Source organism: Camellia sinensis, chromosome 11 (genome assembly GCF_055761805.1).
Source record: "Camellia sinensis isolate YWXY chromosome 11, ASM5576180v1, whole genome shotgun sequence".
Taxonomy (NCBI): domain Eukaryota; kingdom Viridiplantae; phylum Streptophyta; class Magnoliopsida; order Ericales; family Theaceae; genus Camellia; species Camellia sinensis.
The window spans coordinates 75,416,131-75,433,568 of record NC_138971.1 but is presented as its reverse complement, the minus strand read 5'-3'; the positions used below and the strand labels follow the sequence as shown (position 1 = coordinate 75,433,568).

Here is a 17,438-nt window from a genome sequence, read left to right as displayed (position 1 = left end):
CTAGTTGAGCCAAAGAATAGCAACCTGATCATTGGAAAAACATTGTTAAATTATTCCTCAAAAAAAAAAAAAAAAATTTGAATTGTAAATTTTTTACATGGTTCATTGCTAAAATATAACTTTAGCTATTGAATTTAGCTAACCATTGGAGAAACTCTTAACACTAAAACTGATTCATGATAGCTAAGTTAAAATGAATGTAGTTTTCTCTTTTTGTTTCACCTTCTTTTTTTCTCTTTTAAAGACTACTTGTCGCCCAGAAACATCATCTACATAAATATAAAATTGTTGCCAAAAACAAAAAACAAAAAAACAAAAAAAAAAAAAGAAAAATATAGTTAATTGCGGACCCACAGTGGGACTGGGGTGCCATCGCCAACCCCAGCCTTTGGAAAATTACACTACTAGCTCTATATTCATAAGTATTTGTAAAATGTATCATTGGATTGTCTCTTAATTTTTTTCAAAATCTTTCTATTAATTTTATATTTCATTAATGTTTCACAATGTATAATGAGATGATTTCTAACTAATTGGTATGCTACTTAGCATCAATAAGATTTACTTAATTTTATTTATAGAATAGGTCATTTCTTTCTATTTTTATTTCAAAAATAAAAAGTACGCTTACATTTTATTTCCTAGATATTGTCAACCAACAAAATAGCTTTACTAATATTTCACAAATTTAGAAAAGAATTAAAAAGAAAAAAGAAATTATTAGATTTATTTGTTTGTTTTTTTTCTCATAGAGCAATTTTTTCACAAACCTCATGTGAGAAATTACTCTCTATCGGTAATGTACCAATTATTTTTTCCTTTTTCTTTTTTCACACAATCACATTGGTCTCCCTAGACATAATTTCTCATTTAGGAAAATGTTTAAAACCCATAAAAAATCTCTCACAATGTGACCTACAATGATGTGGCATTATACATATAAACTTTTAGTTTGTCATTTCTCAGTTGTGTAGAGTCCATCTCTCTTGTCATATCATTGTAGATTGAATTAAGGATTCAAATTGTGGGTCTCTAATACTAGTCTTTTGTTTCCACCCATGAATATAGTGTCCATTCCTTGATTCTATTATTCTAAAACTCACCGTTGACATTTAAACTTTGAAAATTTTCTTAGATGCTTGTAAAATACCACGTAACATTATTCCCCCACGTCACGCAAACTTATAGAATCAAAATAAAAAACAAATAAATAAAATAATAGCAGGATGCTAAGAAAAATGAAGTGTAGATTAAGTGTAGAAGAATGAAGTTTAGATTAAGTGTATATTAAATAATCAAATCACATTCACCTAAAAAAAAAATCAAATCATTTGAGTGTCCATAATAACTTCAGCAGAGACAAGAGCTTGTTTTCATCCCATACTCTTACTACCATACCACTCATAATTAAAAATAAACTAGCAAACTTGTTGAACCCTCAATCTTTAATAAGCATGTCTCGAACAAAGAAGCAAGAAAAAAAACACAGGGGTAAGTGCACCCATGCCAATCTATGGTGGGGAAAAATAGAAGAGAATGTGAAGAAAATGGAACAAGATGGGTCTGGTATTTATGACTGCCAGATAGTCTATAAACCCAAAAACAGATCTGAGAAACTGAATTTTAGAATATAACAGGAAGTTACACTTTTTGCTGACTAAAATTTTTATTGCAAAAAAATTATTTTTAATCAGCGTAAGCATTTTTGCGACAAAAAATTTTGGTCGATAACCACTACAATAAAATTGATTTTTCACGACTTGCAATGCATGCCGTAAAAACTCTTTCACGGCATGTATACAAATGCCATTATATGACATGCCGTGGAAAGTTGAGTTTTGTTTACGGCATACAGATAAAGTTATAAAAAGTAATAAATTAAACATTAATAACATACTTTGTATATCATACATAATTTTTTACAATATTTTTGTCGTGTCATAAATCATCATAATTTCCATGGCATAATGTTAAATGCTATAGAAGATTATTTTTAACATATTTATGGCATACTTTGTATGCCATGTATAATATTTTACGATATTTTCTTACATGCCATAAATCATCACGTTTCACAACATAATTTTGTAGGCCTTAAGTCATTTTTAATATATTTATGACGTACTTTGTATATCGTATATAATCTTTTACAGCATTTTCTTACATGTCATAAATCATTACACTGCTCATGACATAATTTTATATGCCTTAGAATGCTATTTTTAATATATAATATATATACAGAAATATAACATTGCCTAACATTATGCAAATAGTAGCTTATAAAATGCAATCTGTGAACAAACCAAGCAAAAAGCAACAACTATGAAGTAAACAAAAAAATCTAATATCCATACACCAAACAACCTTCATACTAACTTCCATCTTTAACTTTTATCATATCAAGCTAATAACAATCTCAAACATACAAACCAAGAAAAGTATCCAAATCATAAGATTTACTAATTTCTAAAATACGACTTTAAACATCCAAAAAGCATAACTACAAATCGTAAATCAATTATTCTAATATTTAGTCCAAAAAAATGAATTGACTAGGCCATGCAACTATACTTCCTATTACATCTTGAAGATCATCCATTGTCGTAGCAATTATAGCTTCACGCTCCTTCCTAATTCTTTTCTCAGCTTTTTTTGAATTCTGTGCAATACACAAGGAAAAATAAGAAATAATAGGGACAACAATTGGTTATAAATTCAATTTTATGTTAAATGAGAAATAAAATACCTCTCCACTCATCTTGCTAGTTGACAATTTCATGATTCAACTGTTAATAAGAAAATGGGTATTCACATTAACAATCAGATCAACAACAAGAACAATTAGATCAACAACAAAAGAGGTAACACACACCAACTACATAAACTGTATCAACACTACAACAAAACAGGGTACTAGGAGTAGATTGAGAGTAATAAGCAAAGCTCTGGTATTTTTTGAATAAAATGAATAACATCAAATTTAACGCATGTTCTCATGCTTTAATAGCCCAAGTGTCTAAATGTAACATAGCCTAGATGAAAACACTATATCAAATTATAGCCAGAGAGAGTCTTACATCCATGCTCTTCACTACATCGGGCAGACATTCATGTCATAAATTCACTCTAATATTTTATTTGGAACTAGGTAAAAGGAATTTTTTTTCAAAACTCTCATCCCTTTAAAATAACATTTCCATATGTCCACCACTAATACACACACATAAACAGAACGAAACATAATATCACCTAGCATAGTTTAGTTAATTAATTTAGATATTTTATTGATGCAATTTCCACTTCCCAAAAAGTAACAGAAAAAAAATATCTTTTATTTTTTTAATTTATTTTATTTCCCCCTTTTCACTATGTGAGTTTTTTTTTTTTTTTTTTGACCAGCAAAAAAAGGAAAACTTTATTGATGAGGTGAGCAAATACAAGCAACAATAAACATCAATAAAGAAGGGAAGTGCAAAAAACATCATAACTAAACTCCACAATCCCAACTAGATTGGCATCAAGGAGGAAGCACAATTATATGGTAGCACTAAACCCACAGATTGACGAGAAACCAATCCAAAACAGAGAAACAAAAAGAAAAACAGTAAAAAACAGACCAACCACACCGCAAGGACAACCATCCAACTCTGCCAACTCCTTCCCTTGTAAAATCTTCCAGCAACTTCTAAACAATACACCATCAAACTCCTTGCCACAGGAAGAGGCACCAGTATTTAACACCCAAGGTAGCAACAAGCAGCACCAATAGACAGCAGCACCAACAGCACCCAAGGTAGCAAAACAACAGCTATAACAGCATGTCAACCCAGCAAACATCAGCAACAGCATTTCAACCCCGCAAACATTAGCAACTGCATGACAACCCAGCAAGCAAACAACACAGAAGCTATAACAGGACTGCTAACAAACTGATAAGTGCACCAAGTACACAGCTACAGCAGCACACTACTACTGCAAACTGTTACTACACATGACAGCAAACACCAGCAACAAGAGAACCAGCAACTATAGGACCAGCAGCAGCAGTTCATAACAGCAAAAACACCAGCAGAGGGCTTCCCATAACAAGACCACAGCAGTGGGACTACGCACCCAGCAACTGGACTACACACAGCAACAGCAGGACTTGACAGCAAAACCAGCACAAGGCGTCCCAGAACACTGCCACCACAGTGCCCCAGTAAACACCCTTCATCTCAAGCAATGTCTGACCTATGAACAAAATCATGCACTCCGTACTGCACACCTGGTAAATTGTTCTTAGCCCAAAATGCAATCCTGGTCTTCACAATGTCCTCCAAATCATCAAAATTAGGATGGCCACTGTTAAACAATATATCATTCCTTAACTACCAAATTGGCAAAATAAAACTAGCGGCACAATTTTCCACACCTTCACCTCTTTTTTCTTAACCAAAGCCCCTGCCCACCACTGAAACAAAGCCTCAATCGACCCAGGAATTACCCACCACATATCCCACCATCTTATATGTGAATGAGGAGTTGAGCCTGTAACATTACCTGATTTACACTAGTGGTGGCAAAGAACAATTACCAGTTCTTCAATTTCATAGATGTGACTTTAATTCTTCATTTACCAAAAAGAGAAGAACGATAATTCAGAATTTTAGATATAAAAGGTAAGTAAAAAAGAGAAAAGAAAACTACATACTTCACCGTTAATGAGGATGCTGTTTATGACTATCTGGGCAGGTCCCATTAAAGGCTTTGCGAACTTAGCAAGTAGCAGAATATTTATGTCAGTCCCAATTAAAACCCAAGCGCATGATTCACTGTCAAAATACAGTTTGACAACCATGAGCTTTCTTCCATTTACAAAAACTTGAAAAAGATAAATAAAGGAGTAGCAGGCTTATGAAAAAAAACATAATGTATAATGGTCATAATAGTTAACCTCGAGGAACCACAAAAAAGTTAGGCAGCAGAACCACAAAAAAGCTCGGCAGCAGAATATTTTAGTAATTAGGGGTATGAAATGGAAAAAGGGTGGCATGGCCCAATGGTAAGACTTGCCAAATGAAAAGGTGTTAAGAGAAACTTTTAGCTTACTCATAAAAATAAAAATTTCAAAAGTCACGGGTTGGAGCTCACCAGTTTATCAAATAACTTCCTCATTTAGCAGCCAACTTAAATAAATAATAAATTTAAAAATAAAATAATAAATAAATAAATAAACAGCTCTAGCTCAGCTAGTGTCAAAGCAGGTCTAGAGTCTTACTGCACAGGAAGAAATTTCACCAATGGGGGTAACAAAGGTATAGTTGGACATGTCAGCATAGGAAACAAATAAGAGGATTAATTTCAAGCAGGTTGAAGTCAGTAATTTAGCACAATATAAACGCAAGGGCTTCAAAGCATTAAGCATTCTAAATTAGATATTTATTTTTTCTGATGAAATAGCATTCTTGTTTTCGTAATCTCTTCCCCAAGAATCTCATATTAGTTCATCGGGCAACCGTTTTAACCATGCATATAAGCCATATATTGCACCATCAAAATCCACTATTCTACCGCCCTCAAATAGTAAATAGCTCCATGTGACATTCATTAAACAAATACGGAAACCAAAATCCCAAATGTCTACCCTTTCCAGAACCTGAACAGTTTGAACATCGTTCAGTTTTAGGAGTTGCTAGGTGCTGATCTCCATCGTTAACAGTTGAAACTGGTTCAACTAGGACAAGCACTCCTGAGCTTGAACAGCGAGCACAAGTAAGATATCCTGCATAAACTAGATGATCAGCACATAAGCACAGCAAATATAGACTAGAACAAGCAAAAAGAATAGCTCCCTGGTTTGTAAGATAGATGGGACCAAGAAAACTAGCACGCAGCGGCTTAAACAAATGCAGAGAAAACTTCTTTTAGTGGTCAAGAAGATGGAAGTAGGATAAAAAAAAGACAAAAAAGATGAAGGATAATTGGAATTATTCAAGAGAATCTCTTGATTCTATAGTAAGATGCCAAATTAAGGAATGTAGACCATATATAAGCCTACAATAAATTGGGTCTTGAATGACGAATTTTTTGTGTCGCCAAAGAGCTAATTTCGTCACTATAGATATTTGTGAGGAAATATTTTCCTCACTGGTTTCGTCATTGAATGTTTGTCACTAAAAAGCATCGTGACGAAAAATAATTTCGTCACCAATGAAATTACTTCAGTAACGAAACTTTTTGTCACCAATAAAATAACATTTTGTCGCCAAAAATCCTCATTTTTGTCACCAAATAATTATTCAGTACCATATTATAACTTTAGTTGACAAATAAATTTCACATGTTGATCATTGATGAGAAAATAATTTCGTCACAGTAAAATGTAAATTTGACGAAATTTTTCGTTTCCAAACGTCATACATGGGTGACAAAATATATTTCGTGACAAAAATATATATCCGTGACGAAATTTTTAGTCACCAAACAACAAAATCAATGAAAACTTTCATATATAAGTTGCAATAAATTGTCACAAAAAATATTTATTAGTGACGAATAATCACTTTGTCATAATAACAAGTACAAATGACGAAAAAAATTCGTCACTAAACTTGTCCTGTATTTTATATTTTAATTTAGATTATTATTTCACAAATATCCTTGTTCATATCCCAAAAGGCTTTTAAATGTACTAAGAAATCCACTAGCTATTATACACCACTCCACAAAAAAATTCACTATACAATTTATATTATAAATCAAAATATATCCATCAAACAAATTTAATAATAATCCATTAAGTATAACAAAAAAACCATCAAAGCAAATCCCAAAATGAACTAACATGGAGTCCATAAAAAAAATCAACACTCGATCTTGATTTGTAGAAGTATCAATTTAGGGGAAAAAAAAAATTCAAGTATGCTTCCAAACGTCATCAAAAACCAATCTGCAAAAACAATAAACAAGAAAAACATCAACATATTATCAATTACATTGTATAGACCTCTCTATCCATGTCAATACAAATTGTGTACACAATCTGCACTCGGTAAACAAAATGTGATTAAATTCTAGAGAGGAACTTAATAATGCACTTAAGGAGCTGTGCATATAAGAAATGAACGATACCAATAGAATTGATAGCCACATGCGACAATTCCAATGAATGCCCTGAGACTAAAATTTAGTACTTATGGCCTATTACTGCAGTTCGTACTCTGTTTGATTTTCTCTTTACTCAACTATATACGAAGTCCAGAGAAGTTAAAGCAAGATATGCTAATTTAAGGGTGTAATATTCTAATTTTCATTAAATATATATCCCACTGCCAAAAAGAGTGTTTCCTCTCTTATCAAATGCAGTGATAATTATAATGTATTATTCAATAACATAAGTAGTAAATGGACAGATATAGGGTCCTGATCACCAATTCACCATAAACTCATTTCTAGGCACTAACTTTAAGTTCAGAATCAATTTTCCTATTACTTGTACAAATGAAGTCTTAAGTGCCAAATTCTGGCACTTAGTAAAACATTTAAATCTAAAGTTTGCAAGAATCCGCTGGTTCATAAAACTGCCCAAATTCAAGCAGCCAGTCAAAACTTTCCAACATAATAGATAACAAATTTATGGAGTAGGACTAGCATAATGAAGCCACATCAGCTAATAAACCTTTGCTAGAAATCTATTGACAATCCCCCCCCCCCCTCTTTCTATCTACAACAAATAACCTATCTGTTTACTGTATTTGGCAGGAAAGAAACTCTTGAATTTTTCAATCTATTAGCTCTCCTGTTGAGGTGTTTCAGAGGAGAATTGTCAACCCTGTAAGGTTTAGAATTCTTTCTGTGAAAGAACTTTAATAAGAATGCCGCTAGTGATTGGTTTATGGACAGATGGAGGCTCCCTTCCTCTGTACTGAAACTGGGGTGCTTTCTTATGGCTATGGCACTAACGCTCTGATCTTATATGCTTGGACTTACTACTCTTGCAGGTCTCCTTAGGCTGTGGGTGCTTGTTGGCTGAAGCAACTCCTTATTTCCTCTAATGAGCTTCTTTGCAGGTCCTGCTGGTACCTCTTGAGGGATGCTGAGGGTTGAGGTGATGTGATATTTAGGTTGAGGGTTGAGTGTTGTGAGCCCAAAATGCTTATCCATATTGCATTGTTCTCATATGTTTATCTAATTGTTTTCTCTGCAGTGTCTAGCTAGTACTGCTTGTAAGGAGAATGAGGGTTGAGATTGGTGAGGCCAGATATGTTAGGTTATTGTATTTCTTGGATATTTGAGTAATGTGAGTTCCTATATGTGGGCTGAGTGAAAGTGAGCACATATGTTTTTACTCATTGTTTTCTCTACAGGTTGTCGAGCTGGCCTTTGGGTGAGGGAATTCTTTGGTTGTGCGTTGAGTGAATTCAGGATATATCTTTGTTGAGTGCCTCTTCCTGTGTGGGTTGAGTGAAGTGAGCCCTATATGTGTTGTGGTGTGTTACCTGCAAATGAAATAGAGTATTGTTCCAAAAGTATTGAATAATTTCTCCTTCACTATCAATTTAGAGAAAAAAATTTGGGACCTATCTATCTCTCTCCCCTCCCTCATGAATCTACCTCTTTGTCGTCAATAAAGTGGCTCTCTCCTCTCTTTGGAGTGTACATCTTTGTTATTATTACATTGGGCAAGTTATAAAATAAAACAAAGAAATATACAAGATTACAAGAGGCATTCCTAAGGCAAACAACAAACCAACCCAAAACAAAGAGGCACAAGAAGCTAACCCTAGCGAAAAGAACCAGCCAAAAAAAATAACTAAGCAACCTACCCAAGGAAAACAACAAACAAAACAAAGCCTAACAAAAAGATGCAGAACTCAATGCCCCACAAAGAAGCACCAGCAAAGCACTACTAAACTAAATTTTAGGCCTATTATCTTTCCTCTTATCAAACACATCTTTGGGAATGGGCGTAATACTTTCCTTTGGCATGATAATTGGCACACTTTAGGTTCTTTGTGGTCTAAGTTTGGTGAGAGGATCATCTATGATTCTGCTATTCATAGTGATTCTAAGGTCAGTGCTGTTATTGAGAAAAACTCTTGGAAGTGGCCTGTGGTTAGCTCTTGGGAAATTAAGGAGTTAATTGATAACATTCCTCTATCCCTTACATCCCAGTCAGGATGATGATAAAGTTCTGTGGACTCCTGCCCCCAATGGTGAATTCTCTATCAAATCTACTTGGAATTCTTGGAGGAAATCTTTTGCCAAAGTTCCTTGGGCTCATGTTGTTTGGGGCTCACGTATTATCCCAAAGCTAGCTTTGTTACTTGGATGGCTATTCACTGAAGGCTTAATACAGGGGATAGGCTTTATCTACTTGGTTTATCCCAACATGTGAATTGTGTCTTTTGCCAGAACACTTATGAAGATCATAATCATCTATTTTTTCACTGTCCTATCTCTGATAGAGTGTGGAGTCAGCTGAAATCTATGATTAATGAATCTTGGCCTAGTCTTCTTTGGCCTGATTTGGTGGAACATATCTCTAAAGCTGTTAAGGGGAATTCTATGGGCACTATTATTTCTAAGCTTGTTTTTACTTGCACAATTTACCAGCTGTGGCTTGCTAGGAATAATAGGATTTTTAATAATGAAATGTACCCTGAAGAAGTGGTTATCAAGAGAATTGTGGATATGATCAGATATAGAATGATTTCATTGTCTAACTTGAAAGTTCATTCCACTCATAACTGGTTTCTAAGCAAATAGAGGCTGCCTCACTCCATCTTGAAGGACAGTCATGGTGCTGGAAGCAGCAGAAATATGAGGGATGGGAGTTTAGTATATGTGGGTTGAGTGAAGGTGAGCAGATATTGTGTGTTATCTAACAATCTTCTAATTTTTGCAGGTTGTAAAAAGCTGGAGTGTGAACTATTATATACCATTGAGAGTTGAGTGATAGTGGGGACTATATTCATACCTTTACTTGAGTCCACAGTGAGAGAGTTGCCTAATGTTTTCTTTTATTGGTATCTCTAGTTTCTCTGTTTTTTGCAGGTACATGGAAAGGCTATACATTGAATGGTGTGAGTGTTATAATTGTGGGTTGAGTGGTGTGAGACTTGATATTATGTGTGGTCAATCAATTCCCGAGGGTTGTGAGATTAAAAATTGTGGGTTGAGTGAAATTAGCTCATATATTGTGTGTTGGTTACTTTGTTGTATTCTACACAGAGGCAGGCTTCCTGTTTGGTTGTACTTAATCCATTTTCTATATTGGGCAGGTCCTATTAATCTCCCAAGTCTGACGTTGGATGGTGCAATTGTAGAGAGTGCTGGCAGTGACATAGAGGATGGTTATATTGTGACTACTGTACAGGGTGTTATCTTGAAGTATGGCTGCTGGACACACATGCAGAATGACAAGGCTTTTCTATTAGTTTGTATATATTATTTTGTCACTTTTGCTCTGTTACAGAGCCTTTTTGGGTCTACCCTTGCGGGATGTGCAAGGAAAAATTCTGGTATTTGCGACAACCCTTTTGGTTTGTTTGACTTTGTTCTTAGCCCACATATGCATAGTATGAGGCCCCTGAACAGGTTTATGCTCACTGATTGCAACCAGATTTTATTTTCCTTAGGGTTTCTATTGTGGGTTTTTTTGTGGTACTTTGGTGATACTTTTTGAGGGCCCACGTATGCATAGTTTTAGTTGTTTATCTCTATGAGCCGTTGTTCTCTCTTTGGATTTAGTTTGCTGTTTCTAGGCAGGTTTTTATCCTCTGGTTATGTATAGTTCTTGCTAGGTCCTGGAGCATACCCCTTGTAGTTGTGTAAATTTTCTTGTCTTTATTTTATGACTTATTCACCCAAAAATAAAGCACTACTAAACTAAAATAAATCAACCTAGCAGAAAAAATAAAACCACAAAAAGGAGAAGCCAACCAAGGGAGCAAGCCTTCTCAGCAGGCCAAACCAGTCGCCAAAAGCAACACCACAGCAGGCCACACCAACCATAGCAGCAGCCAAGCAAACCCACCAAAGACAAGACATCCAAAAAAGTAGAAGGACCAACTGAAGACCCATTTTCCCACATCCAGCAGCTAGCACATACAAGAAATCAAGGCAAATGGGCAGCAGCAAACAAGCAACTTGGACTAGCAGTGCCATGGACATGGATTACCTAATGGAAGACGGGCTATGAACATGGCTAAGAGAAGCAGAGATTAACAAACTAAATCCATGTGCAGCTCACATGCATTCATGGGTTCTTAGATGGTTGGAACCTGGAGCACACAACAATAAAGGTTCAATTATCACTGATATATTGTATTTGTATCATCTAACCTCTTCTTTATTTGGAAAAATATGAGGCCAATGATTTGATTTCTTAATGACTTGTTATGGACTATTTTGATTGTGTAGGTCTCGGTTATTAATATCTGATCATTCCTTTGTCAAAATTTGCATTATTGGAAATGTTTCTGATAGGATCTACCTCTACCATTGTTGCTGTAAGTGCTGCTAAGCAAAGATAAAATATGGGAACAGATTGAAGCATTGAGAACTATAGTGGGATATAAAGCTGCACCCCATGCAATGTGCGCAGAGGAACTAAAAGCTCTCTACATCTTCACTGGAGTAGAGCCACCCGAGCCTATCTCATATAAAAACCAACCATTTGATCTTATGGAAGTCAATGACAAGCTTCTATTTCCCATGTCCATAGTTGGAGTGAAGTAGGTAGAACTATTTCTCCGTATGTTATATGGTAAGGCTAAATGAAAAGAAAATAAATAAAAAGAAAACTCCACACAAGTGTAGAGACCACATAAACAAAGAGAGATGGGGTCTGTGAAATTGTTAACAGAAGGAGACCTCAAAACAGCCTGCAAGGAGGAACTACTCAAAGAGAAGATGCCCACAGCCAACTAAAACAAAGGCAAGAAATAATGGCAGTAGCAAAGCGTCAAGCATCTACAAGGATCCTCAAATAGCTAGGCATGGTATCCAAGAAGAATCAGGAGGCTAGTCCAGCTAGCAAGGATGATCATAGAAGCAAAGGAATCAATCCAACTCATAACCTAAGTAATCAATTTTATTTTTTTATGAATAACCTAAGTAGAAAAACCAATAAAATAAACAGATATTAAACAAACATTCAAATATAGAGAGGAGTTGAACCCTAATTTTATTAAAAATACTGATTAAATAGCTTATACGAATGACTCAGAAAAAGAAAACAAGGTCAACTTGTTTCCTAAACTTGATTGATTGCAAATTGCAATAGTGTTTTAGTCCAGCAAGCCAACAAGGATTTTGCTATATAACAAGCAACCATTATCTAATAGATAACAAACTTGTGTTGGGTCAATCTTAATTTACGGTTCATTATTAAAGTGCTAGTTGCATTTAAAAATTTTCCTACTGATATACAAACACACTTCAGAACCTCAATTAAGATCTGGGAAAAAATGACCAAATTACAAGAACTATAATAATGAATTTCAAGCAAACCAGATTCAGACCCAAAAAAGCATGAGCACTTGGAGAATTTGAAGTGGACTGCACTCAAAGCAAACATGTGCATATATAACGTGCTTGTGTCTATCTGTGTATATCAATGTCAATCTTTGCGGCAATATATACTTGCCTAATCATGTAATTTTGAGGCAGAATTGCTCTGGCTATAATATTTATCAGCAATATTACAAATTTTTCAAAAAAATACTTAGAAAACATTTAGATAAATATATATATAAATCACAGTCATTCTAGATAAGATTCACATCATACTAATTTTAAATGTATATCATATAATTCATATTCAGATAAAATTTCAGATACCTTTTTTTGTGTATATCATATATCATATATCAGCAATACTAATTTTATTCACAGATTTTTTCACAAAATAATTCTTTCACAAAATTTTATTCACAGATTCATTAAATCATCAATCATATAATTCTTTCACAAAATTTTTAGATAATGTCTCCAACAATTCTACTCAAAAGTTAAACCGGAAAAACAAACAAAGAATGGGATCCTAGTTTTTGTTAGATATGGAAAAAGTAATTGATGCATATATGTCAATCTATTAATAAGCAAAGCAATCTTTTCTTCGGAAGAATAGAGAGAAAAAACAAACTCAGATTTGAAAAAAAAAAAAAATGCAGCAAAAGAAGAAATGAAGGAATATGCATTACATGATTGAAAACTCATATTTGAATCTCTCTTAAAAACCCATCACAAAACTCAGATTTGAACAAGATTGAAAACCCATTACAAAACATGTGAACAATACAAGGGAATATATATATATATATATCTTCTCTTTCCAGCCCTAGAAAACACAGAAACACCAAATCAAGAAGCAAAAGGTCCAAATCTAGAGACCCATTTCGTGAAAAACACTACAAAGAAACCCAAAACAGAGAATAAGGCCTCGTTTGGGAATAGGCTAATTTAGTAACTTTTTGGTTATTTGGCTAAAATATGAGCTAAAAAAAACTAGTATATTTGGGATGACTTTTTGATTTTTTACGAAAAGATGTGCAAAAAGTAGAGAGAAAAAAGAATTTTTTACTTTTTGGTATGGATTGTTGGCTTTTTGGCTTTTTTAATAACTTTTTGACTTTTTGGCTAGCCGGCCTGTTGCCAAACGAGGCCTAAGAGAGAGAGAGAGCAGAAAAAGAGAAAGGAGAAATCACGTACTAAATCGGCGAGAAGAGAAGATGCGGCGGTTACCGGAAAGACTACTAGTGGCGGTGGCGACCGACAAGGCTAATAAAGCGACGACGATGGCAATCAACGTGGTGGAGGAGCAAGAGGTGAGACAAATAATATCCTATTTTGAGAGAGAGAGAGATGATAAACGGAAAAAGAGAGATGATAAGATGATAACAGGGTGAAAAAATTAATGCCCTATTTTTTTCATTGCGGCTTAATATATCAACATTTTCCCATCAAAATTGAGAACATTATTTCCTCATAAAAGATCTCAAAAATATTAAAAAAAATTTGTGCCGAAAATATATTCCTCACAAATAATTTTATAACTAGTGATAAATTTTTTTCTTACCAAAAGTCCCAAAATTTTGACACCATCCAAAAAAATTAGCGGGAAATTTTTTTGTAACCAAACTTAATTTTTTTCCACCTAAAAGAAAGTATTTATTGACAAAAATAAATTTCGTCATCTATCACTTTTATTTTTTTATTATGTGACAAAATTTATAAATTCCTCACTAATTATTTTTATTTAGTGACGAAATTTATTTTCTTCACTAGTTTTTGTCACCAGGAGGTGCTGATGGAAGAGAACACGAGGCACTAAAGGAAATGGGCAAGCGAGCTCAGAGATGCGACATCGGCAACAGCACTGAAGGAGGAGAACAGGCGACATCGGCGATGGCACGAGAGAAGAACACGTTGAAGGAGGACTAACCAGTGTTTTGTTTTGAGAGAGTGATATGAGAGGGAAAAAAAAAAAAAAAAAACAACGAAACAAAAAAACAAAAATAAAAAAGGGGGAGGGGGGGGGGAAATTAGTAATCTATTTTTTTTCTGGCAATTTGTCAAAAATTTTCCTCTAAAATTAGTGAATTTGTATTTAGTGTAAAAATTTGTAGTGTAAAAAAAGGGGGGAAAATTTCGTAATTTTTTTTTATTTTTTGATATTTAGTGTATTTTTTTAAAAAAAATCACAAACATTATACTTTTAAAGTATATTTATGTTAGGCGTGTCTAAGAATCTAAAAAAAAAAAAAAAAAAAAAAAAACTTAAAATATTAAAAAAATTCATTGAAATTATTAAAATACGAAAAATAAAAAAGTAGAATTTTTTGAAACTATTTTCTGAAAACCAAAACCAAACAAGCTGATTACTGACTAAAATATATTTCTCATTAAATAATCTTAAAATATTTAAAATCAAGTTTTTCAAAAAAAAAAATGTAAAATTATTGATGACGAAAATATATTCCTCGCTAATAATTTTATTATTGGTGGCAAATTTTTTTCTCACCAAAAGGCTCAAAATTTTGGCACCATAAAAAAAAATTAGCGGGAAAACCTTTGATGACAAAACTTAATTTTTCTTCACCTAAAAATAAGTATTTATTGACAAAAATAAATTTCGTCAACGAATTATTTTTATTTTTTTATTATATGTGACAAAATTTTATAATTCATCCCAAATTATTCTTATTTAGTGATGAAATTTATTTTCTTCACTATTTTTCATCACCATAGGTTATTTTGTTGTAAACACAACTTGATCTATATTAATGCTTGTAAACATAACCACAACAGATGTCTAGCAATCTCAAACTTACCAAAATACCCTTAACTCTCAAAACATAAGCCTCTAAAGACACAACAGAGTTTCAGAGTTCGATTGTGTAATGATTGTATTGTGTTAACATTATATACACCCTAAGCCTCTAAAATCTTCTACACAAACTGCTCCTTTGCTCCTGTCCATAGTAGTCCAATCAAAGTCTATATAGCTTTACACTGTAATGGCTTCTACAAAATCCTTGAAAGGGTATATTCAAATGTGTAAGTGGCATGTGTAAGCTAGAGCAATAAAACAAAAGAGCTGTATCAACAAACCAGAATCACTTACACACATACATGTTACATTTTAATAAAACAGTAAAATAGAAATCTGAGCTCATAAAGCACAAGATAAAAATTAAAATTAAAATTAAAGATTAAAAAAAAATGCCAATTACAATTCACGCAAGGACAGTACAATTCACTCAATCTAACAACAAAGTGAACAGCAACATTAGCTCGTATACCAAATTACATGCATAATACTACTCAATTCATCGAATCAATAATACTTGAGGCACTACTACCAAAATGCTGAGAGAGCAATAATAACCAAAGATCATAAGATATCCAATAAGCAATTACACAATCAACACAACAAAAAAATGCCTGATTTGACTCAGTTCTCTCTTAACTACTTGTTCACCAAAAATTGATACACAATTCTCTCTACATCTGACTCAGATGCACCTATTGAAATCAAAATAAAGACAAAAAATGCAGCTAGATCCAGAGATCTAATCAATTAACAAAAGCATCAAATTTCAACATCGATACAATATATCATTGATTCTGAAATCAATCAACTCACAATATTGTCGAGAGCAACGACATTGAGGAAAGTGGAAGGGCGGCGTGAGGACGATGAGTTTTTGTTGACATCTTCGTCAGCAAGCAAAGCAGATGCTTGGCGCATCGAATCAGCGAGCTGAGCCAATTCGTCGACCGCGTCCATTGACTCAATGAATTGGAGAACTCGATTGAAGAGAGAGAGAGAGAGAGAGAGAGAGAGAGAGAGATGATCAGATCAAAGGAGGAGGAAGGATCGCGATGTATGTAGAGAGAGAAAGAAACCCTAGGTTGATACAAAATGAAAATGATGATGGAGAGAGATCCACCGATGATATTTGTGTTGCTGAGTAAGTAGTAGATTTTGGAAGGATAGAAATTAAAAAAAAAAATTGAAAATAAAATCATGCCCGGCAACAAAGTTGTTTTTTTATTCAAACTTACACTTCACAAATTGTTGAAGCCTTTCAAGCATCTATTCTTTTGAAATCTGTGAGTCCTAAATTTGTGAAATGGTGTTTGCCTCCCACAGCTCGAATCAAGTTGAACACGGACGGTTGTGCTTGAGGGGATTCGGACAATGGCCCTGTTTGGTAGAGCTGTGGGAAAGTGCTTATAGCTTATGCCTAAACAGCTTATAGCTTATAACTTTCAGCTTAAGCTGATTTCCAGCTTATTCTTAAAGCATCTCCTGCCCCACTCAAAGAATAAGCTGATTTCTGACTTCCACAAAGCTATAAGTTATAAGCTATAAGCTAAACCAAACACATCAAAATAGCTTAAATTAAGCTGAAAGCTGAAATAAGCTGTAAATAATTTCTGCCAAACAGGCACAATGAAGGCTTTGGCGGACTGTTTAGGGATGACACAGAAATTCGGCTTTTATTAATTAAAAATAAGTTTTTTTAAAAAAAAAAATAAAATTAATGTTACAAAAAATAGTTCATATTTGTGTGTAGTTTTTTAGTAATTTTTTAGACAAGCTTTAAAGTTGTTTTTTTTTTCTAATAAAATTATAAATATATCCAAATAAGTCTAAAAAAATTATAGCAAAATGAGAGAAAGAGAGAGAGAGAGAGAGGGTTTGAGGCAAAAACATGCATAGATAGAATGAGAGGAAGAGTGGTGAACGGGCCTTAAAATAATGTTTTTGAATTTTTTTGTTTTTGTTTTAGTTATTGTATGTTTTTAAATATTTTAAATAATTTTTTTTACATTTTAAATTGAAAAAATTTACATATACTTAGAAGAAAAATATTTTTTTAATTTTCTAAAAAAAATACTAAATTAAAAAAATATAAAATTCAATACATTTCATATGT

General features: G+C 33.5%; 1 protein-coding gene across 25 annotated transcripts in view; it reads right to left on the bottom strand.

Moving 5' to 3' along the window:
• LOC114256789 (GDSL esterase/lipase At1g71691) overlaps window positions 1-16,949 on the bottom strand; it is a 150,273-nt gene extending 133,324 nt beyond the window's left edge. Inside the window, exons 1-7 of one of the 25 annotated variants that reach the window (XR_014344136.1) lie at window positions 16,561-16,698; window positions 6,830-6,934; window positions 5,642-5,767; window positions 4,697-4,817; window positions 3,621-4,612; window positions 2,750-2,789; window positions 2,369-2,662 (exon numbers count right to left, since the gene is read on the bottom strand). The gene's annotated coding sequence lies outside the window, so the exon portion shown is untranslated. Of the gene's footprint in view, window positions 1-2,368; window positions 2,663-2,749; window positions 4,818-5,629; window positions 5,777-6,829; window positions 6,935-16,138 lie in introns of those variants that run through there. The other 24 variants (XR_014344130.1, XR_014344128.1, XR_014344123.1 and 21 more) reach the window with 24 other exon arrangements.
• Window positions 16,950-17,438: the final 489 nt, after the last annotated feature.